Consider the following 25,029-nt stretch of genomic DNA (forward strand, 5'->3'; position numbering starts at 1 on the left):
TGGACAGTTCCAATAGCAGCTACAACAATTTTTTTTCCCTTTCAGCTTTGGCATTTCTTTTTATAATGCCCTGACCCAATGAACTCAGCGAGCTGATTTTTAGTCTATGTTTTGTGTAGTTTTAGTTATTTTTTTCCTGATTCTCTCAGGTCTACCTAGTAAACTCATGAAATGTTTCTGAGGCAGTGATCAGTTGCACCATTAAATGTTTTTTTCAAGTTCTTTCAAGAAAACTTGTCAGGTCTTAATTTAACCTGTATTTCTTTTTTCTTGTTTGCTTTTCACACATCAACTGTAGTTTTGTTTTGTACATAACATTGTGCTGTTAGGTAGTTCAGAGTAATGACAGCATAGTGACATGGTATCTGCTTGCAGCCTAATTGTACTTTTAATATTTCCCACATGCTTCATCATGATTGGAGGTCAACATGTCCTAGAGCAATTTTTAATACATTAAATTAACTAACTTTTTGATTGATTGAAATTAAGAATAAGAACAATTTCAATGTTTAACTAATGCATGGTAACATTATAGTCTAAAACTGACCTAATGTTTCAGTAGTATTAATGTTTAATTACAAAATTTCAGAAAATTGAACTCCACTTTTAAAACAATTAAAAAAACAATACAGTCCAATAGATGTAGGTTGGGAACAAAGAAGTGGCAGGGGCTATAATTGACCATCATTTATACATGTTTCTATAAGCATCTCAACTGTAGTCTTACATTTTCGATAGCGCATCAGATTATGTTTTTTTTGAGGATTTGTGACGACCTGCCCTTTTGACTTAAAGCCCCGCCTTTACTTACATATTTGTAAAATGTTTTACATGTTTCGAATGTTCTTTTAGAGTTGAAGATAATTATTTCCTAGTCCAAACCTCCTGCAGGATGAGGGGGATGGGAGCGGGCAGGGTTTGAACCCTGGACTATTTATAAATCTGAACGATAGTCCAGTGCGAAAATCACATGACCATGCAGCCATCCTATCCTTAATGGATGACATACAAGACCATAGTAGTAACATACAACTCTTGAAAAGTACCAGTAGACTTACATCTTAATTCCTCAAAACTTTGATCAATGTTCATTATTCATACCAATGTCCTTCTGTCATGCTTTTCTCTGTGTACAGGTGCACCTCAAGGTAAACGAGTGGTCATATTTATTGACGATCTCAACATGCCCAAACTGGACACGTACGGCTCTCAGCCACCTATTGAACTTTTACGACAGTATCTAGACTTTGATGGTTTATATGACAGAGAAACAATGACCTGGAAAGAGATTCAGGTGCTAAAAATAATTGCGAACGTTTTTTTTTTCATAAAGGATAACAAAATGTTTACTGTTTGAGTGCATGTGTATGAGTTGAAGATTTTTGATTAAACTGATAATAATAATAGTTTTATTTATAAAGCGCTGTTAACAAACAAAATGTAGGCTCAAGGCGCTGTAACAAACACAAACACGACAATAGAAATAAAAAACTAATCTAAAAAAGTTTTAAACAAGTAGGTCTTAATGTCCTTCTTAAAAGTGGTATAGCATGTTGTCTGTCTGAGATCAATGGGGAGTGTGTTCCAAACCTTGGGTCCGTGCACTGAAAAAGCCCGCAGACCGTAGCTTTTGAGGGAGAAACATGGCACCACTAAAAGCGTTGAGTCCATTGAGCGTAGGGCTCTCTGGGGGACTTATGGAGTAATCAGTTCTCTAATGTACAGGGGCATCTCTTTGTTTTTATATACACTGATGAAAGTGTGGCGACCTTGTAATCGATTCTTGTAAACTGATGTACCTGGCATGATAACACAGCCAAAGAACAATGGGGAGAGTCTTGCAATGTGGACCACTTTTTTTTACCCTTTATATATTTAGAGGGTAGCATTCTTAATATACTGGCTCGCCATGATATAAAATGTTAAATAATTTTAAAAGATTCAGAATGGCTCATACTGGAAACCCTCTTTGACTGCAATTTTGAAATCATTAAAACTAATTCCACCTTTGACTGACAAGCTGTGAAGAGACTATAAAGTTGTTTTAAATAGGCATAAATATAAAAGTATTCAATTTTGTCATTGCAAATATCATTTAAAGAATTCACCTATCCCTTAGCCTGTTTAACTGTTGGGACACCACGCATGATCTGTCGACTGTCGTTCTCCATTCCTCTCTGGTTGTTTTTTTTTGCCTTTAATAGAATCTCTTTCAATGACTGGTCATCCATTCTTTTATGTTGTCTTCCTATCTCTTTCTGTGCTGCCTCTTCTATTTCCTGGTTCTGTTCCCTGCAGAAAGTTTTTTGCGAGCCCTGAAGACCTTGTGGTCATAAAGGAATATGGTCATAAAGTTTTAGTTTTCTGTTATTGACAGTGGTTAGCTGGTCATCTCTGGGCCCGATTGTCATTGTGATCCAGTATCTAATCTTTTGTTTATGTTTCAGTCTTTGTATGTGATAATTAGGATCATTCTGTAGCATATATCTATGGCCAGGATCCTCCTCTATAGTTCTGCAGTTCAAGCATATAAGAATGTGGCCATGGCCAAAGTCTGATTTAAGTGTGGAGGGCTATACCTTTGTCTTTCTAAATTGCTATGAGTTAACCAAGTGCTCCTGTGAACTGGCCAGTAGTTCAGTTTTGGTTTCTTTATCTGAAACAATAGCTCTTAGGTATTTAAATTTACTTGTCAACTTTCTTTAAGCCTCCAATACTAATGTCTGTTGGCTATTAGAGTCATAATTAGTGTTTTTTCAACATTGATTTGCACACCCTATGCTGTGGAAGTCTTGTCTTTGAGCAACTAGTAAGCTAGTCCCTGCCAGACCATCTATGTATTCAGCAAAGCACAAGTTAGTAATTTTTCTTCCTTTAATGCTTGCAGTACCTTTGTAACCTTTGATGTTGAAAGCTTTCTTAAAATCTATTAAGACTTGACAGAGTACCCTGAAGCTTAGGATTTTTTTCTGTTGTGCTGTGACCTTGTCTAAAACCTGCTTGTCCTACTAAAATTTTTGTCATCTATTGGTTTTAGATGGTATAATATAATTTTTAACAGGACTTTGCTGGGATGGCTTATGAGGCATGGTAGTTTTGACAGAGTTGCAAATAGCCTTTTTTTAGCAGGGTGATGATGAGTGATTGAAACCAGGGCTTGGGCCAGTCTCTTGACTGCCAGATCCTGTTGCAAATCTTAAAAAGTGTCTTTATCATCTTTACTCCTCCAGCCTTGTAGAAACTTACCCCAAAAAAAAGTATATATGTGTGTGTGTTAATGTCATTAAATGATGGGATAGATTTTGATAAGAGAATAAATAGGCTTTGCAACACAGAAGTTCAGATGATCAATTTAATTCAAATATTTTCACTCAGCAAAGAGTTTCAAGTAGCACTTTTAATATTTAACATTCTTAAAGATATTTTGAGTGTTTATTTCACTTAAGAAATTTGGTTTGAAATGATAGTCCTGTTTCTGAATCTATTCTGAAGTGAAAGTTGGGCTACCAGAAGTTATATTATCAGAATTATATAGAGAATTTAGTGCTGCCAAGAAGGTACAGGTGTGGAGATATATAGGCTTTCACAAAATAATCTATCATCAAACCAGAGAAACCATTACTGACAATCAGCAAAGTGGACATATTTAATCCTGTGTTCAAGATTCCATGAAATAATCTTTCAAATTCTCTTTTAGTCCATTTTAAAAGAAAAAAAGCTGATGCACTGCTACACAGCTTTGTGCACTGACTCAAACAATTTTTTCTGTTACAGGATGTAACCCTTGCTGCTGCCTGTTCGCCTCCTGGTGGCGGTAGAAATCCTGTGTCACCAAGGTTATTTCAACATTTTTCCATGTTCACCATCCCATCCCCAACTGAAATGAGCCTAAAACAGATGTTTTTAGTAAGTTGTTTTTTTTTTATGGATACTTTTCTTTAGTACAATATTTGTTTTTGCTTTTTATGTGTTTTCGATGTTCCTTCAAAATTAAAAGATTATTACATCGTAGCCCAAACCTCCCTCAGGTAGTGGAGGATGGTGACTGTGTTTGAACTAGGAACCATTCAGACAATAGTCCAGAGCTCCTACCGTATCATCAGGCAACCATTTTAACAAGGGCCTCACTTAAACATGTTATAATTTAATTTTTAATGGTATTGATATTTTATACTTAAAATATTAATATTGAGTGTAATATATATTTTCAGTTAAAAAATAGTGATTGTAAATTGTATTGACTGCATTCTCAAATGTCAGGGTAAACTGCCTGGTCATTTAGTATTTGTGAATGTTGTCATGTTGGTAACTCCTGTCAGGTCTGGACTAGGATGTTCTAATCTTCAATTCAGATAGAATGTCTGTCCTGTAACACACATTGAAATAAATTACAATTTATTGAAATATAAAATGTTTTCAACTATTTGTGGAAAAAAAAAAGATAATTAGATAAAATATAACTTTTTTGACTAGTAAATTAAAATACATTTGATAAAGACTTTGTTGGCCTCTTTCAGTCATTGAACAAAGTATTTACTTAATAATAAAAACATAGTTTAGGTTATTGGGCCTATTATGTTTGACTTCACTTTTACTTCCAGGCAATCATCAATGGGTTTTTACTAGACTTCTCTCGCAATGCCCGTACATTAGCTGAACCAATAGTTAACTCAGCTGTTGAACTCTATTTTAGAATGAGCTCAGACCTACTTCCTACGCCTGCCAAATCTCACTACGTTTTCAATCTGAGAGACCTTTCTAAAGTAGTCCAAGTGTCAGGTTCTTGTATTCTTGTATTTATCAAATTATTATTATATATTTCCAATGCAAATATTTATTAATATTAAATATTATTTCAATTTGTATTATTGTTATTATTTTCTGAACTTATAATATTTTGGCTCAAGTTCAGCCTGACAAGCACATCACACACACATGTAGTTGTAGATAAACTAATAAACTAAGTGTATGATGTAAATAACAATAAAATTTATTCTTGTGATATATTTACAAATGACTGATTCATGATGACTGATAATAATAGTATGAAATATCAATATGTAATAATATGTAATCTACAATGATCCAGTTAGTCTCCTTAGATAAATATCATTCATATAATTATGAAACACATAGTATATTACCTTAACTATAATAAGTAGTTCAATGGATCACATAGTCCTTCAATCTCAAAAACAACAATTGGTAATATATCACGGTCAAATATATGTAGATCTAGCCTCTAGATCAGGTACTGTCCACTGACGACAATTCCAAAAAGTAGAAGTTCATAGTTGACACTACACCATCAGGTCTGACCACTGCAACCCGCAGTCTGGAATCTTGAACCTCAGACTCATGTACAAATCAACGTGCACACCAGACGACCAACTGAGAGAAAGACCTCAGTCCTGTAGACTGTAGACCTAAAGTTGTACTCTCAATATAGAACTGAGACTGAATAAACAAGTCTTGACACTGAGACTTGACACAGAGTCTAACATATAGACTTGACACTAATACTTGAAATAGAGTCTTCAACTGAGACTACGACTAAAACTTAGTCTTGACGCTAAAACCCTATAGAAGATAAAAGAAAGGATTCTTCTAATCATCTATATCTAGTCTAATTATAGACTTACAAATACGAACGAATTCAAAAAGAAAAACTATACAATGAAAAATAAAACTCACCCTAAACAGGGGTCAAGATAATCCAACAAGAAAATGTCCAAGGCAAATGCTAAGGCTATCCAATAACAAAAACCAAGGAGAAATTCAAGAGCTCTCAAAACACGTCTATCTGTACCAACGTACAAAACAATGGAGAGACTGTACTAGACGATAAATGACGCAAATCACACACACACTAAATTTACGTCACTAGAAGTTGTGACAAGCAACAAAAACTCAGTCCTCTAGTCTACACAGAAAATATTAATAGTGTAATGACGTCATCAATATAGTGATCAACGCCGCACTATCAATTAGAGAAATAATTCTACTATACAGTTACATAGATAACTGCGACACCAAGGTCAGCATTCTACTTTATAAATTGTCTGCTACTAAGCATTTAAACAACAAAATTTCATGAAATTTGCACCTTTTCAATATCCCATATTATAATAATTACTGTTGATATAATTATAATTAATTGCAAGATGATATGAAAATAGCTTTAAAATACCACTGAAAATATTGTTCGACTAGTACTGTGAATCAGAAACTATGAAAAGAAAACAAAGCTGTAGAATGTCTAAGTGAAAGAATTGTTGTTTGAAAATTATTATCACCTCAAAGCTCGAGAGTGACCATAAGGCCTAGAATGCAGACTGGTTCTGATTACAAATAAAAGTAAACTAACATTATTGAGAAACAGCTCTTCAATGAAGAAGTTGATAAATTCAATTTCATATCAAACAACTTTAAATAGTTCCACAATAAAAGCACAGATTTTTTAATTAGAGCTACATTAATTTACAGTAACAAAAGCAGGGGTTAATTAAACACATTTTTTAAAAATAGATTACAAAGTCTCACAAAAATGGTTTGGACTTTCTGAATTTTTTTTTTTAATAGTATTTTTAGATTGATATTTTCATAGGATGAAATGATAGCAAAAATTATATTTCTTCTTTCACTTTTACTCTTTTTTTTTTTTTTTTTAACAAACCATTTCCTTGTAATTTTATTGCTAGAATCTCAATTTCATTTTCTGTTAGAATTTTCAAATTTGTAATGACATTTTATTGTTTTGTAGGTATATTGCAGGCTGATGCAGGAATCTTCCGTGAAAAAAATTCAAATTGTTCGTCTATTTATTCACGAGACTCAAAGAGTGTTCCATGATCGACTGATTAACAATGAAGACAAGCTTTTCTTCCACAAACTTATGGCAGAAATTGTGTACAAAACATTCAATGAGGTTATGTTTAAATTACTGTTATCATTATTTTTAATTTATTTAATTATTGTTTCCAATCTAATCAGTAATGTTAATTAGAACTGAAATAAATACAATCATCAATAGAAGTAATAGCATCAATAGAGGCAAAATAATCTTTATTAATAACTCTTTAAAATGTGAACATTTAGGTCAATGCTCTTAAATTGGTGTAAGAAGTGCAAACAGTCTTGTTCCTATTCATATTACAATGTGAACATTCATTCAGATTGATGAATGTTTGTATAGAAATTTATTCCATTGTTGATGAGCTTGTCATTGTGTTGTAGTTCTAGTAAGCATTTAGCTTACTTGATACAAAACTCTAAATAAATTCTGAAAATGTTTCAACACCTACAATCAACACACATTCTGTCTCTCATCTCCTACTTCTTTCATCAGCTGCTAAGCTTCTTTTACCAACTGTAGAAATCTGAATTTAGCAGCAACAGTTCTCTGTCAATACAAACATGGGCACACACTCCATAACATACATGTTTAATAGTTTTTAGTTAGCTCAGTGCAATGGAATTTATATTTCATTTATAATTGGGGGGGGGGGGGGGAGAGGATCTGTGAAGAGTGGCGGAAAAGCTTAAACTGCTGTGCTATCCATCAAAGGGGCTCAAGCTCATAACCCGACTAAGATCTGAGTTGTGTTTGCTGGGTTCCTGAAGGCAGCACAGAAATTTCTCACAGATAGCCCATACTCTCACAAAAAAAGAGATTGTACCATAGCGCACTACCATAAGCATGAATAATGAAGCTACAAACCAGCCTAAATCTCATTCATTCTCCTGACCTGAACTGAGATTGTCAAGATCTTACTACCCTATTTATTAGACCATCATTTTATCACTTGGCCATCCTATCTAAAATACAAATGTCAATTTTTTTTAATTTTTAAAATTAACTCCAAACATCTGACCCTCATCAAATATCAATGCCAGTAAAGAATTCTTTTAATTATTTTCAGAACTTTGATCCGCATTCATTTATCAAAGATCCTTTACTGTTTGGTAATTTCATGAAGATGAGATGCCCACCAGAAGAGAAATTTTATGAGGAGATATCTGACATGAACAAACTTCAACATGTTTTAGGGGAGGTAACAAACTGCTATTTAATGATTTCTAAAATTTATATTTTGTAATGAAAATTTCATATGAAAATAACAAAATAGAACGATAAAGTTCTAGACATTTGGAAACTTAGTTTTATACTTCAAATAGTTACATAGGTATAATGTTTTTAACCATTTCAAAAGTTATCATCAAGCACTTCATAGTCTAACCTCTATATTTTATTAAATCAACTAAATTAAAATATATAGAACTCTACAAAGCTTTTAATACTTACTTATGTAGAAATTCCTTCTGTTTGAGACAGTATCTAGATGACCTTAACCTTACATCACCTAAAGAAATGCGTCTTATGTTCTTTATGGATGCAATGGAACATATTACTCGACTAGTCAGGATGATTCAACAAGAAAGAGGCAATGCCTTATTGGTTGGAGTGGGAGGAACAGGAAAACAGTCATTAACAAGGTTCAATATATAAATATCTATAATATTTTTACCAGATTGTTGAGTTAAAATAATCATTTTTTTACAGTTTTAAAAGAACATTTATATATACTAGTAGATAAAAACACACCTAAGTATGTGATTTATTTTTTTTTGTGTGCAGATTGTCTGCCCACATGTGTAACTATCGCTGCTTCCAGATTGAGCTCTTTCGAGGCTATGACTATTCTTCATTCCACGATGACCTGAAAAAATTGTATGATACAGCAGGCATTCAAAATAAACCCACAATTTTTTTATTTACTGATACACAGGTTGGCTAAAGAGTTTATATATATATATATATATATATATAGAGAGAGAGAGAGAGAGAGAGATACATATGTATGTATGTGAATATCTGTGTGATCATGTGTCTTTGTCAAACTGTATGTATGTGAATATCTGTGTGATCATGTGTGTTTGTCAAACTAATGTGATACATATTAATATTTGAAAAATCTTATACTGGTACTATACTATATGGCTTCTTCTATTTGAAAGACAATGGATAAGCCTAGATGCATCATCGGTTTTAGTTTCTTCTTGAGTCTGGGCAGAATCTGGTGTTATTAAACAAGCCAATTCTTAAGTGTCAATGTTTGCCACAGTTAGTGTATATGAATGCACCTGTTAAAGGGCTATGTGACAGGACAGCTTTCTTTATCATCTTTTTGTCTCTAGCTGCTTCATTCCTTTTGTTCTCAATGAGGTTTGTACCAGTATGCACAGTCTATCTTTATGCTGACCAATCTTGGGTGATGTTTGTACCAGTATGCACAGTCTACCTTCATGCTGTTCAATCTTGGGTGATGTTTGTACCAGTATGCACAGTCTACCTTCATGCTGTTCAATCTTGGGTGATGTTTGTACCAGTATGCACAGTCTACCTTCATGCTGTTCAATCTTGGGTGATGTTTGTACCAGTATGCACAGTCTACCTTCATGCTGTTCAATCTTGGGTGATGTTTGTACCAGTATGCACAGTCTACCTTCATGCTGTCCAAACTTGGGTGATGTTTGTACCAGTATGCACAGTCTATCTTCATGCTGTTCAATCTTGGGTGATGTTTGTACCAGTATGCACAGTCTACCTTCATGCTGTTCAATCTTGGGTGATGTTTGTACCAGTATGCACAGTCTACCTTCATGCTGTTCAATATTGGGGGATGTTTGTACCTGTATGCACAGTCTATCTTCATGCTGTTCAATCTTGGGTGATGTTTGTACCAGTATGCACAGTCTACCTTCATGCTGTTCAATCTTGGGTGATGTTTGTACCAGTATGCACAGTCTACCTTCATGCTGTTCAATCTTGGGTGATGTTTGTACCAGTATGCACAGTCTACCTTCATGCTGTTCAATCTTGGGTGATGTTTGTACCAGTATGCACAGTCTACCTTCATGCTGTTCAATATTGGGGGATGTTTGTACCAGTATGCACAGTCTATCTTCATGCTGTTCAATCTTGGGTGATGTTTGTACCAGTATGCACAGTCTACCTTCATGCTGTTCAATATTGGGTGATGTTTGTACCAGTATGCACAGTCTACCTTCATGCTGTTCAATCTTGGGTGATGTTTGTACCAGTATGCACAGTCTACCTTCATGCTGTTCAATCTTGGGTGATGTTTGTACCAGTATGCACAGTCTATCTTCATGCTGTTCAATCTTGGGTGATGTTTGTACCAGTATGCACAGTCTACCTTCACGCTGTCCAATCTTGGGTGATGTTTGTACCAGTATGCACAGTCTACCTTCATGCTGTCCAATCTTGGGTGATGTTTGTACCAGCATGCACAGTCTACCTTCACGCTGTCCAATCTTGGGTGATGTTTGTACCAGTATGTCCAATCTTGGGTGATTCTTCTCCCACATACTTTCATTGAAGCCTGTGATCATCAAATCTTGCTTGGTTAGTCTTGGACATCCCTTGGGTGAGACTCCATAATCTTGGCATAGTGGTTGGGCTTAGGAAACTTTCATTTGGCATGCAAGTGACATGTCCAAGCCAACTTAGTCTTTTTCTGTGTCATAATATTATAGATATTGTGTGTATTGGCTAATTTCAAAACTTCCTGATGGGAGACACAAACCCTGCAGGAAAAGGACATTATGTGTCACAGGCAGTGCAAGGGTAAACTGTTTAATCTATTCTCGTGATGTATGCTTGTTGACCAGCTCTCACTACCATTAAGAAGAGTTCACACTATGCAGCTTTTTTGGTCGCTGTGGTCAGTTTGGTATTTTCCCAGACATAATTAGAGAGTCTTGCCACTGCTGCAGAAGCTTTTTCTTGTGCAAGACTTGAGTCTTGGTGAGACTTATTGTAAGTCTGAACCCTTGACATGCAACAACCAGAGCATTTACTAGTTTTCTTTCTTGCAAATGGTAGGTGTGCACCTTATTGTCGTGAACAGCAGTCCCTGATCAGGATATGCAGTTTCTTCATTTTGATGATAAGTCAAGACAGGTTAAAAAGCCATTGGATCTACTGTAGATAAAAGTAGATTGGTGTAAACTGTCTATTTGATCAGTTTCATAGTCATAAATATTTGATATTTAAATAACCTAAAAATTGTATATTGCATACACAAATATTCATTTTATGCCTATACTGAGATCATTAAAGATAACAAACATTTTTAAAATCATTAGATCTATATGAAAACTTGATTTGTAAAATCCTGTATAGAACTATGCATATAGTACTTATTTTAATTAATTAGTCCATATTATTATGTCTTATTAAAATATTTAGTGTTTATGCACTTTCTTTTTTTTTCAATTAGCAACAATAGAATCTACATTTTAACTAGTTTTAGAAATTGTTTTTTCTTGCAATGCAACCCTTCTCCCATCCTCTTGGAATTTTTTCCAAAACAAAGCAATCCATTATCTTGAAGCCTTTCTCAGTACAATTACCTTTGACTATCTGTGTCTTGCCTTTATGGGTGTCCACTTAATTTGTTTAGATAACATTCCAAGTAGGTCACAATGATCCCCTCTAAATATGGCCACAACAAAATAACATCCACAAAACTTGTCTTACAAAAGATGGTGGTCAAATGCCTTGTCATCAATGTTTCCCTTGCACTAATTTCAATATAATTGACCATAAACATCAATAATCATACATGTGCACCACTGCTCAATAGTTTTTTAATGTGCTAGCTATACTACAACATAAAGACAGAAAAAAATATGTGAGTTTTGTCATCTTACAGATTGTGGTAGAAGAATTTCTAGAAGATATTAACAACATGCTGAACTCTGGAGAAGTTCCAAACTTGTTTGAACCTGACGAGTATGAGAGGTTGATAATAGGCTGCAGACCAGGTGCTAAAGAGGCAGGAATTCCTGAAGGAAATAGAGATGCTATCTATGACTATTGTATCCATTGTGTCAGGTACAGTTGACATTATTGTTTTAACCGTCAGGCACATATGACCTTACTATATTTCATGTATAAATGACACTAGACCTAACTGTATCCATTGTGTCAGGTACAGTTGACATTATTGTTTTAACCTTGCACTAATTTCAATATAATTGACCATAAACATCAATAATCATACATGTGCACCACTGCTCAATAGTTTTTTAATGTGCTAGCTATACTACAACATAAAGACAGAAAAAAATATGTGAGTTTTGTCATCTTACAGATTGTGGTAGAAGAATTTCTAGAAGATATTAACAACATGCTGAACTCTGGAGAAGTTCCAAACTTGTTTGAACCTGACGAGTATGAGAGGTTGATAATAGGCTGCAGACCAGGTGCTAAAGAGGCAGGAATTCCTGAAGGAAATAGAGATGCTATCTATGACTATTGTATCCATTGTGTCAGGTACAGTTGACATTATTGTTTTAACCGTCAGGCACATATGACCTTACTATATTTCATGTATAAATGACACTAGACCTAACTGTATCCATTGTGTCAGGTACAGTTGACATTATTGTTTTAACCGTCAGGCACATATGACCTTACTATATTTCATGTATGAATCCGAACGACAGTCCAGCGCACAAACCGCACGACCAGGCAGCCATCCTTCACCATACCCTGTCATTTAGTCCGTCGGACTGTTGGGGCACCATAAACATCTGTTCAGAGAATTGTGCTTGTCACTTGACTGGTGTGTAGCACTACATACATATGGGTATCTTCACCTTACCCTGTCATTCAGTCTGTTGAACTGTTGGGGCACCATAAACATCTGTTAACAGTTTTTCTCCATTTCTCTCTCTATCAGGATTAGAGTTTCTTCCGTAGACAGCCCCATCCATTCCTTAATGTTGTCCTCCCAATCCTTTCCATTTACACCACCTTCTTTATTTCCCTGGTACTGTTACCTGCAGACAAGTTCTTGCGAGCCCTGAGAATCTCACTGTACAGTCTTAACTTGTGTTTTTTAACAGTGGTCAGAAGGTCATCATGGGGCTTGGTTGCCATTGTAAATTGTAATCCTGTTTTGGATTTCCAAGTTTGAAAATATAATCTTTGTATGTGATACAAGTTAACAATTTGTGCATGCATAGGTAAATATATCTTTGACGAATGAACAGTCACAGTAAAAGTTAAAAGTTAGGATGGCTGCCTGGTCATGCGGTTTGTGCGCTGGACTGTCGTTCGGATTTATCGACGGTCGAGGGTTCAAACCCTGCCCGCTCCCATCCCCCGTCGTCCTGCGGGAGGTTTGGGCTAGGAAGTAAACTATCTTCAACTCTGAAGGAACATCCGAAACATGTAAAACATTATTTTACAAAATAAAAAAAAAAGTAAGTAAAGACAAGATGATTAGAAGGCACTCAAGAATGAACTATTAGTTGCAGATTTGTTGAGAGCAATTAAAGTGAATTTAGAGTATAGATATCATGTTGTGATAGAGTCAACACTTTTACCCTTTAGATCTTCATTTGGACATTCTTAAAAAGAAAACAAAAGAGCTGAAATTACAAAAGTGTTAAGGTCTAAAATTAATGTGCATAACTAGATTAACAAGGAATATCTGTAGACTGATAAGATAGAAAAATTATTTTGATGGTTATGAAGAAAACTTTTCAGAGAAATAAATTCTTTAAGACTCTGTACTGTTGTAATATTTTAATCCAGACATAATAAATTTGTTTAATATTATTTTCTGTAAAGCTGTCCTTTAAATTTAATTGCACTTTATCGGTCTGTATTTTTTTCCAGAAATAATCTGCACATAGTATTGTGCATGTCTCCGGTGGGCTCTGCCTTTCGATCAAGATGCCAGATGTTTCCATCTTTGGTCAACTGTTGCACCATAGACTGGTTCATTGAATGGCCGAAAGAAGCTCTTTTAGGAGTGGCACAGTCTTTCTTTAAAACCGTATCTTTAGGATGTTCAGATGAAATCAAAGTAAGTTTTACACTAAATTATTATTTTATTGAGCATTAGAAAGAAAATGTGATTCTCAAATATCTATGATCATTAACATTCACTCAAGTCTTCAATTGAAAAACTTGACTTGCATTTTTCTAGAAACTACCACTTAAAAAATATGAAGCAAACTAATCTTCAAACAAATAATGTTTACTATTTAAGTAAACAAACAAAACTCAATAGTTAAAATTGTTCTTAAAAAAATATTAATATTGACACTTAATACAAATAGACATACAAGAAATGTTTAATTTAGAGCAAAACAAATTTGAATATTTTGTAGCAAAATATTTTGTCAACAAGTTACAATTAAGTGTAGCATCTGAACCATTACAACAAGAAAGTTCTTATTCATTTTACATTGGTGTTTTATCAAAAGGACTTGATTACATAGGTTTGACATTGCTATTTTATTGCCCTAAACACATATTATATAGAGGTTCCTCTTTCTGAACTTGTGATCTATAAAGGCAGATGAATAAAACTTGTGTTGCCTGATCAAGCAGTATTTACTCCAGACTGTCATCTTGATGCCCCGGGTTCAAACTCTGCGCACTGGTTTCCCCTGTCAACCTGAAGGAGGTGGGGGCTAGGAAATAAGGATATTCTATTCTGAAGTAACATCCGAAACATGTTTAACAAACAAGCTTATCTGTTTCTATAACCAAAGGTTAACTAGGGTGTCACGTGGCCAGCACAATGCCAACTGCCTTTTCTGTACCTATCATATATCAGGTACCCATTAGAGTTGGGTGCACTCAAGGCCTCAAAATAAATCATATATCAGGTACCCATTAGAGTAGGTGCACTCAGGGGCATCCAAAAATCATATATCAGGTACCCATTAGAGTAGGTGCACTCAGGGGCATCCAAAAATCATATATCAGGTACCCATTAAAGTTGGGTGCACTCAGGGGCCTCCAAAAAATCTCAAAATTAAAACTCTTCACTGTTTTTCAAACTTGAATCCCTCTCATCAGTTTGAAGCCAAGTGCTTCATCATTTGACTATCATGTCCCACAAATTTTGTAATAGTTTGAGTATTTCATTTACAGGACAATGTATCTAAAATGTGTGTAGAAATTCATATGAGTGTTACAGAAATGTCAGAGAGATTCTTCACCGAGCTAAAGCGTCGTTATTACACCACACCCACTTCCTACCTTGAGCTGATCAACCTGTACATTACCATGGTACAAGAGAAAACAAGGTACACTAATTTCTTCTAAATAAATATAATTTGAAAGAAGTTATCATAAATTGCACTTCCTATTAAATCCTAGAATAGAAACTACCGTCTATTGTTCTAATATTTCAAAATAAAAATGTCAGTTCTTCCTTATAAATATTTTTTTATTAAATAAAGCCAGACTTATTTCACATTTTTGGATGTTATTAATGTAAAAAAAAAAACATTTATCTTGGATTGTACTAAATCTTGCTCTTCCTTTTCAACCATTGCACAAATCTATCCTTTTCAACCATTGCACAAATCTATCCTTTTCAGAGAGACTCTTCTCAGCCCTTTAATCTTTCTCTATTTTTTTATCCTTAAAGTAATGTTCTTTTGCTTGACTTTGACATAAGTATATATTATTGGTTTAGAATAAGTTATTAGATTTGTCAAATGAGGTTAGTTAAAAATAGCTAAGTTGTAGTAGAGCTGATGGCTGTAAATATAGTAAGCTAAATCTGGATATAACGGAAGAAGTTTGATCTTTCTATCTAAGTTATGACTGTCACTAAATGGTTCATCTCCTTGGTTCTGGATGCACTGATATATATTGCTGGTGGCTAATTCTTAATGCTTATCCTAATTTAGTCATTTTTTGTGCTACTATTCTATAGTGCAGTTGCAGGTCACAGCTGGGACTGTGTAGCCATGTAAAATTTTGTACTCCTCATTAATCTTTGGACTCAAAGAAAAAGCCTTACTATTATTATAGTGTAGTTGTATTTAAAAGGGATAGTTCAAATGGTATCATTATAAGTGTCCACAGACATCAATTAGTTTTTTAGACATATTTTAAAGCTAGGATTATCTTTAGTCATAATAAAAGTAATATATTTGTTACTCAGACATCTTATAATGTAATCAGGATCAACTAAAGAATACTAACGTATTAGATTAGGCTGTAGAAAATGTTAATAGCTTTACTCATTGTCGCTGCCTGGTTCTGGTTGTAGGCGTTGCGACGCGAATGTGTCCGAGTGTTGTAGATATTGCTGTAATGTTCTTTAATTAAGTACTTTCTCATACGCACTAGATTTGCAGGTGCGTGAGTACACTAGCGTACTGAACTCTCCAAGCACAAACATTCTGAATTATTAATAAACGCTCTTGTAGCAGACAAGAATTTTATTACATATAAGATATAGATCACAAAAGATATTGGTGACTTCAGCCATCACAAAATATAAACCAATAAAATACTGGCTGCTCATGCCATGTAGAATAAGTAATCACATCAACGAAATGTTCACAATATAAGTCAGAAGAATTCTCTTAAGTTAACACTAGATCAAAAATCTCTTCCAGTGATAGGCTTGTCCACTCTTTGATGTTGTCTTCCATTCACTTTCTTTGCCTCTTCTTTTTCCTGGTACTGTTCCCTGAACAATTGCAGTGTAATAAAATTCACTGATAATAACAATTATAAGTTGAGTGATTATTTAAGTTAATATTTGATGTAGAAACCAGTCAACATTTAAGAACAAAAGACCTCCATCAGTATTTCAATGCACTAATGAGATTCTAGGCTGCTTTTGATCTATTTTAGTATGTTCTGATTAGGCTCAGAAATGGCTGCTGTGGATTGTTTCAGAGCTCTAATCAATATGAAATATTTAATATGTATGGATAACAGTTTCTTTCAATTTATCAATCAGGTTCAGAAACAGGTGGCTATCGATGAAGCAAAAGCGAAAACAACTGCTGAAGAAACTCAGGCTATAGCAGATGATGCTCAGCGAGACTTGAACGAGGCGCTACCTGCGCTGGAAGTTGCAGAGAAAGTAAAACATTTTTATAAATTACAGACACTCTTTCTAAACAGAAGAGAGTTATAGATTAAGCATATCCATTTGTTAATCTAGTCATGTAAGTTAATAACAGACTTAAACTCACCTAAGTCTTGATTGCCCTGGATGATTCAGGCAACATGTTCCTTGCTGCAATAGCAATAGGGAAGAAACACTTGTACCAATTGTCCTACCAGATGGAATAAGAAATGTTACTTGTTACTTTATCTTTGTGTCTTTTGGAGTATTTCATTAGGTTGTGTTTTTGTATTTATAAGTTATGGTTAAGTGTTTTATGTATTATTATTCCATCCCATCCCATGGAGGGCTCTGGCCTGTTTCAACACATCCTTCCATTCAGATCTCTCCTGGGCCCTTCGTCTCCACGCTCTAACCCCAAACTGTTAAAGATCTGCTTCCACATCATCAATCCATCGCATTCAGGGTCTGCCTTTGGGTTGCCTGCCTTTTGTTTTTTGTCTGACGATTTTCTCTCCTCTGTTATCTGACATTCTTTCAAGGTGACCTGCCCAACATAGTCTGTTCTTTTTTTATTTCGGTCACTATTGGTGGGTCTTCATATAATTGATATATCTCTTGGTTAATGTGTGTCCTCCATCCAGTTTCATCCTGTATGGCACCATAGATTTTCCTAAGAATTTTTTTTCCCAAGTATTAATTAAATTTTCAGATGTCTTAGTCAGTGTCCAGGTCTCACTTCCACGCATTGCTGCTGGTCTTGTTATGGTTTTGTATATTATTTTCTTGGTTTTCCTTGAAAGAATGTATTATTACTTTACTTTTTAATCTTCTGTTATTCACAAAGTGTCATTACATGACAAGGTAGTAGTTCCTTCTCTGTCATTAAAAAATGATCTCATTTTCTTTTAACTCAAAAACTGCTAGGGAAGATTATCTTCATTTGAAAAACTGGACGCACACATGGCATGAAAAGGTTGGGTATCTTGAGAGTTGCCCAATTTGATAAAAAAAAAATTTGCGAGAATGTTCTTTACTGATGACCATAATCTCCTTGTCTTCAATCTCATAATACTGCCATACACGGCTTCATGCCATGAGGTGCAATAATAAATAGCATTTCACAGTCATAAATGTCAATTTCATTTTCTTTGTGGGATCTCTTGAGAGTTGCCTATATATCACTTGGGAGCACTTTCCAGCTCATAGCTCCACATAAAATGTCATTTGGGGAGGCAATTTTCAGGCAAAAGAACTACATGTTCAGCCCATCATAGTTCTGACCTTTTTGATGTGGCAAAAGATCTTAAAATCTCATATGTAGTCAAACATTTTTCACTGGTTAAGTTTTTAGACATCAGAGATGGTAAGAGTTCAGCTTTTTGATGTGACTGGAACATAAGGTCCAGGAATCTGAAGCATAGGACTACAGTATTGTCAATTTTTAATTTTTGTACAAGTGCTTAGTCTTCTTGACCATACTTGTTTTTAAAGTCTGAGGCACTGTGGCATGCAACAAGGAAGTCTACCTCAGCATATAGGCTGGCATTTAGTTACCAGATAGACAAACATTTTTATGCTTACTAGTTTCTGGCCATCTTTAAAAATGTCTTGTTTCTTGGCAATTTTATTGGGAGGAGGTTGGTACAGAACTTTTGTCTTTGCTGCATTGATATTGAAGCCAAAGTTTTTGCCTTAGTGAAGAGGGTCAAGCTCTTTTGAAGACCCACTATATTTGAGGGAAGTAAAGTGCAGCCATATGTGAATAGCAGATCTCTGATTTAATCATATTTGACTTTTGCCTTTGCTATAAGTCTCTGAGATTTGTCTTGTTTTATGCTGGGTTTTTTTCAAATTTTAAACACATAAATAAATTTTAAATTTCATATTAACCACTTCATTAAAATTTTAAACACCTAATGTTAAGTTAAATTTAAACTTTAAAAAACTATATATATGTGAACTAATGAAACTCTCAGAAAAGATCTACACATAACCACTATGCATATGAAGTATTGATAACTTGTCACCCTAGAAGAGTTGATTGCTGGAAAGCACTGAAGAGTTTAATGCTGGGGAAACAATAAATTAATTTTATTAAACTCATGAGCTCTACCACATTTTCTCATCTTCTTCATCTACTCAGCTTAGCTGTATGCTCTCTGCAGTGGCATGCTGTTCTTCCTAGTTGTTCCACACTGCCTTACAGAGTGTTAGTTATTCTAGGTTGTTCAGTTCAATTAAATTGTGACATTCTATAAGAAAATAATTGACAGTCTTGTAAGAAGATGACTACATCCTACGCGTCATGCATTTAGTCATGAGTATTAACCTGTGACCTAAATTCTGCTAAGTCACTGATTTTCCTGGCTAGATCAGGCAACCCATTCCAAGCTCTAATAGCACTGGGGAAGAAAGAGCATTTGTACAAATTTGTCATAGCATATGGAACGAGGAATATGCCTTTGTGTCTTTCTGAGTATTTTATTAGGTTTTGTTTTTGTATTTGAAGATTCTGGTTCAATGTTTTATGTATAATTGATTCCTTACTTTTGAATCTTCTATCCTGAAGGCTTTCTAAATTTAGTGATTTTACTAAAGGTGTTACTCTAGTCAAATGTGAATATTTGTTTGTTATAAATCTCACTGCTCTATTTTGTGTCTGTTCCAGTTTCTTAATGTTTTCTTGAGTTGAGGGGTCCCAAACAGAGGATGCATATTCTATTATGAGCTTAACAAACATTTTAGTTATGCTTAATGCTTTGTTTGATTTTTTTTGATAGTTTAATCAATATGGGGATTCCATGGCAGTTTTTCATTTATCATAACACCTAAGTATTTTGCGTTTTTAGTCTGTGTTACTGGTTAACCATGAGTAAGATAAGTGGAATTTATTTGTTTTAGTTTTTATAATAAGAATGACAATGATCTGTTATGACTCTGCGCTTTCAGGCTTTGTTAGCACTAGACAAAAATGACATTGCTGAGATACGAGTATTTACCAAACCTCCAGAACTTGTTCAGACAGTTCTAGAAGCTGTTGCCATACTCTTAGGCAACAAGTAAGTGGAATAAACAAACGAAACATTAATGTTTTATACTTGGTGAACGTCTAATGACCGTGACCTTCAGTAATTCATTGCACTAAAATGTTGATTGCATATGCAATAATTTCTTTCAGGACAGACTGGGCGAGTTGTAAAGCCATGCTGGCAGACACAAACTTCTTAAAAAAAAATTATGAATATGACAAAGAAAATGTCCCAGCCGCCAAGCTGGCTAAAGTCAGGAAATATACATCCATGCCAAGTTTTGTACCTGACGTTGTAGCCAAAGTTTCAAAGGTAACTAATTTAAAAACTCATTAAAAAACTCATTAGACTGGATAATGAAAAGGTAAAAAGCTGGCAACACATGCATTCAATGGACAAAAAAATGGAGGATCTAGATTTCACAAGATGATATCTGCCTCCAAAAACTACAACATGCTCGTATAAAATTAAACAAGATCATTATAGAAGTGGAGAAAACTGGTTTAAAAATCAATGAAAAGAAAACTCAGGTGTTGAGAATAAATAAAACCAAGAAAAACCACTACAACGTCAAGGAGAAAACCTAGTAGAAAGAGATGATATTGTCTATATTAAAAGCAAAGAGGGATGATTAACATACATGTTTAAAATTAGATCAACTAGGCTAGTCATGTGTTTAATATTCTACAGAAGATCTGGTGTTAAAAAAAACAACTGTCACTACACAACAAAATGTGAATGTGAAATCATTTCTTTTATTTGGTTCAGAGACTTGAAGAGTAACACAGTCTAACATTCACCCACAAATGTTGTACTAATAAAATGATCTGTCTAATAAGTTAAGCCCACAGTATGTCAAAACAATTCCACTTTTAAATGAATGTTGTTTTGTTTTGTTTGTTTTTTTGCTTCTTTTTTATTTGCCAACCAGCAGTCTTCTAAGCAGAAAAACAATTTCTGTATTTGGTGTGGAAAAAAATGTCTATAGATGCATTATTATTTTTTTTTAGTAGACATTATATTTTGTAATCACATTGTTTATGGAAAAGTTTCATAGTGAATGTACATCTTAAATCATTAACTACTTACCTGAAAATATTTGTGATTTAATGTTTTGAAGATTGTTATAACCACAGAGTAATGATGGAATGTTGTTTGATAAATCTATTCTTCGTCCAGGCTTGTAAAACTTTAGTCCTATGGGTTCGAGCAATTGATGTTTACTCTGCTGTAGCTAAACAAGTTGAGCCAAAGAAACAAGCGTAAGTAATTAGCAGTCAAGGCATTAAATAATTAGCAGTCAAAGTGTTGCTATTTTTTAAATCATTCTAGGTCTAAGTAAAAAAATATTCAATTATATTTGTTTTCTTAGACTTGTTTTAATACAACTTTAGTGGTCATTAATTAGTAAACTTTGTACTAAATCATAATGATGTCACTTTGACAGTGGAACATGGGATATATATATATAATATTATTACAGAAGTATATGTATAGTTGGTATATTATTATTACAAGATGTATTATCTCTTCCTTGTCAGACTGGCTGAGGCTCAAGACATTCTCAATGAGGTTTTAAGTGTCCTCAAAGCTAAACAAGACCAACTGGCTGAAGTGGAGAAACAAATTAAAAATCTTCAGGCTGTCTTTGACAAGAGTATGGAAAGAAACATGGCTGTGACTGCCGCCAGATTGAAACGCTCTTCCAAACTGACAACAGCCTTAGCTGATGAACAAGTAGGTTATTTTAAAATCTATGAGAACTATTATAACATTAAAATATGATTCTTAGTCAGACTTGGCCTACTGGGCGTAGTTTTTATAATATCAAAGATAAATTGAAATGATCAAACAAAAATATCACCTTGAGGAATAAATTAACGATTTGAAAATATGTGCATTCATTCACTAAAACCATATTTCCATACTGGAGATGAGACATGCATGGCACACAGTCTTAGAAAGAAGTGTGAGACTACAATGATTTTGTCACTTTTTTGGTGTGATTTTTTTTTTCATATTTCTACTTTAAAAAAATATACATTTCAATAGCTCAACTATCTTTGAAACAACATCTCAATCTCATGATTTCATGTTGAAATAAGGATGGGACATTACTAGAAACTCATTTAGTTCTCATCTTTATCATTGAAATATTTATTCTCTGCTCCTTGAAATATTTATTCTCTGCTCCTTGAAATATTTATTCTCTGCTCCTTGAAATATTTATTCTCTGCTCCTTGAAATATTTATTCTCTGCTCCTTGAAATATTTATTCTCTGTTCTGCAAGGTTGTTAAAAGTGGTAATGGATATAAGCACTCCACTACTTAAAAAATACTTTCAATGGCTTTCAGATAGCCTCTGACAAACAGCCTCTACCCGTTAGATGTTAGATATGGGAGAATTGTTATCACTAACTGGGGAAAATGTGTAACCAGTGCCTAAACCAGTAAGCTTCAGGCTTAAGGGGCTCATTAGCCTTGGTTGGCTACCCACCTAGGAGAAGGAAAACTGAATTCAAACCTCTGCTGCCTTGCGGCTATACCCAAATATGTGAAAGGCTTTGGGAGTCTATCTTGAGGAAAAATAAGGAGCAGACAACCTTAAGGCAGTTTGCAGAGCCTGTGCCTCCGCATTTCGCATTCTGTATCAGCACTTGCTGTTCCTTTGGATTCATCAGCTGTGCTCAGAAATTGGAAAATAGCTGTTTGGGTTACATTGTTCCAACCATAACTAATGCCCAGGCATTCATCTCATTTCTCATTTCCATAGTAATTTTGCAACTGAAAGAGGCCATAGTATTTGTTCTCTTTCTACATCATGTTTCTTATAGGTTCGTTGGGAGGAAAGTGTTGCCAACTTTGATGTACAGTTGAAAAATGTAGTAGGAGATGTTTTTATAGCAGCAGCTTGTGTAGCTTACTATGGAGCCTTTACTTCTACTTACAGGCAAAAACTTGTAGAAGGTAAGTCTAAACATCAAAAACAATGTACTTTTAAAATGTTTAGATACAGACACCCTTGAAAACTAGTACCATTAAGAGAGAAAACTGGTTGTGTGGTATGCCTTTAGGACTGTCATCAGTTTGAACCCTTCCCACTGCTGTCTGCTTTGGTTCTCAAGAAGTTTAGATTGGTACATGATAATCTTAATTTCTGAATGAATGTCCAAAACTTAAAAAACAAAACCTTTATTAATGCAATGTCTGCTTATACCATATTAACTGATTGTTTTTTGACTAGCTTAAGTATTGTGTTGGATACATAAATAAATTTTTTAGACCTTTGTAGCAGCTTTTTATTCATTTCAGTTGTAAGTTTTCCTAATTGCCCATTAATCTTGATACATGGCAACTAATCATCCTCAATAAGAAAATATGAAAAGTACAAAATGAATTAGGTTTTGAAAATGGTGAAGGCTGTTTCTAAAAAATGTTTATAAAATGTTTTACATTTTACGGATGTTCCTTCAAAGATAAAGATAATCTACTTTCTAGTCCAAACCTCCTGCTTTCTGCTTTTGAATTGATCATTTGAGACTGTATACCTTCCTGGCCAAACATCAAATTATACAAACTTCTTGTTCTCATAACTCTTGAAAATATTACTAGGTCTAGCTTGATTTTTCATTATTTAGTTATGCTTTACTCTCAGATATATGATTTAGTAGTTAGAAACAAAATATTTTACTTCAATTATTATTAACTTAGAAGGCACGGTGGCTGAGCGGTAAAGGGCTTGACTTCCTAACCGTTGTCCGGGGTTTGAATCCTAGTGAAGACTGGGATATTTAATTTCAGGATCCTTGGGCGCCTCTGAGTCCACCCAGCTCTAATGGGTACCTGACATTAGTTGGGGAAAAGTAAAGGCGGTTGGTCGTTGAGCTGGCCACATGACACCCTCGTTAACTGTAGGCCACAGAATCAGATGACCTTTACATCATCTGCCCTATAGACCACAAGGTCTGAAAGTGGAACTTTACTTTACTATTATTAACTTAACTGTATCTTGTATTTCTCACATTTAATTATTTGTTAAAAACTTTTAGAAATATTTATATTAAGAAAGAACATTTTTAAGAAAGTAGCATAACATAACCTAAATATTACCACAACGACCAATTGATATGACTGAAATACTCTGATGTATCTAGCATGAATACTTAGGTTCATTATAAGACATTTGAATGTATTTAATAATTTGGATACAAAAACTTTTCTACAGGTTGGACTAAACGATTGATTGATCTTCAAATACCTGCAACAGAAAATATGACTCTTGTGTCAGTCTTGGCAGATATATATGAAATTCGACAATGGAATGCTGACGGTCTGCCAAGAGATGCTGTGTCAATTGAAAACGCTGTTCTTGTAACTAAAGGTCGCAGGTGGCCTTTGATGATTGACCCACAAGAACAGGTAAAGTTTCTAAGTAAACAAATAATGTTTCTAGTATGTACTTGTATTGATTAAAGCTGAGTATTATTGTTGACACTTCTTTCAGGCCAACAGATGGATCAGAAATAGAGAGGCTCTAAATAAGCTTAAAATTATTAAATTATCAAATTCCAACTTTCTGAGAACACTGGAAGCTTGCATAAGAGCAGGTTTACCTGTTTTGATGGAGGATGTTGGTGAAGCTTTGGATCCAGCACTAGAACCTGTCTTGTTAAAACAAACCTTTATACAGGTAACATTTTTCTATTACATCTAAACATTTAAACACTTTATTGTATACCAAAATTTTCTCTGTGTGTGTAAAAGCTGTGTTTGTAAAAGCAAAAAGGTTTAATGATGGAGTAATGTCTCCTGACTTGTTACAACTTTATGTAATCTACCCTTGGACTCCAATATGTTTTGAGGGTTTGGTCAGTGCAACATTCAATTCATTTCTCCATCTATAACTAAAGTGCTTTACATGACAAGTAACATATCAAGCTTTAAACTCCTCTAGGTATTTGAACCTTTTATGTAACCTTATTGACTTTTTTCAGTTATATATTTATAAGTAAGGTCACTTTTATCAAATTTGACATTATGAAAATGCTTCATTTCTAAGGACTTA

The 25,029-nt window shown here is 34.3% G+C and overlaps 1 pseudogene; it reads left to right on the plus strand.

Moving 5' to 3' along the window:
- Window positions 1–25,029, plus strand: part of LOC129922577 (dynein axonemal heavy chain 6-like) — an 85,276-nt pseudogene that overhangs the window by 33,313 nt on the left and 26,934 nt on the right.

The sequence above is a fragment of the Biomphalaria glabrata genome, chromosome 13 (genome assembly GCF_947242115.1).
Source record: "Biomphalaria glabrata chromosome 13, xgBioGlab47.1, whole genome shotgun sequence".
NCBI classification, from domain to species: Eukaryota; Metazoa; Mollusca; class Gastropoda; family Planorbidae; genus Biomphalaria; species Biomphalaria glabrata.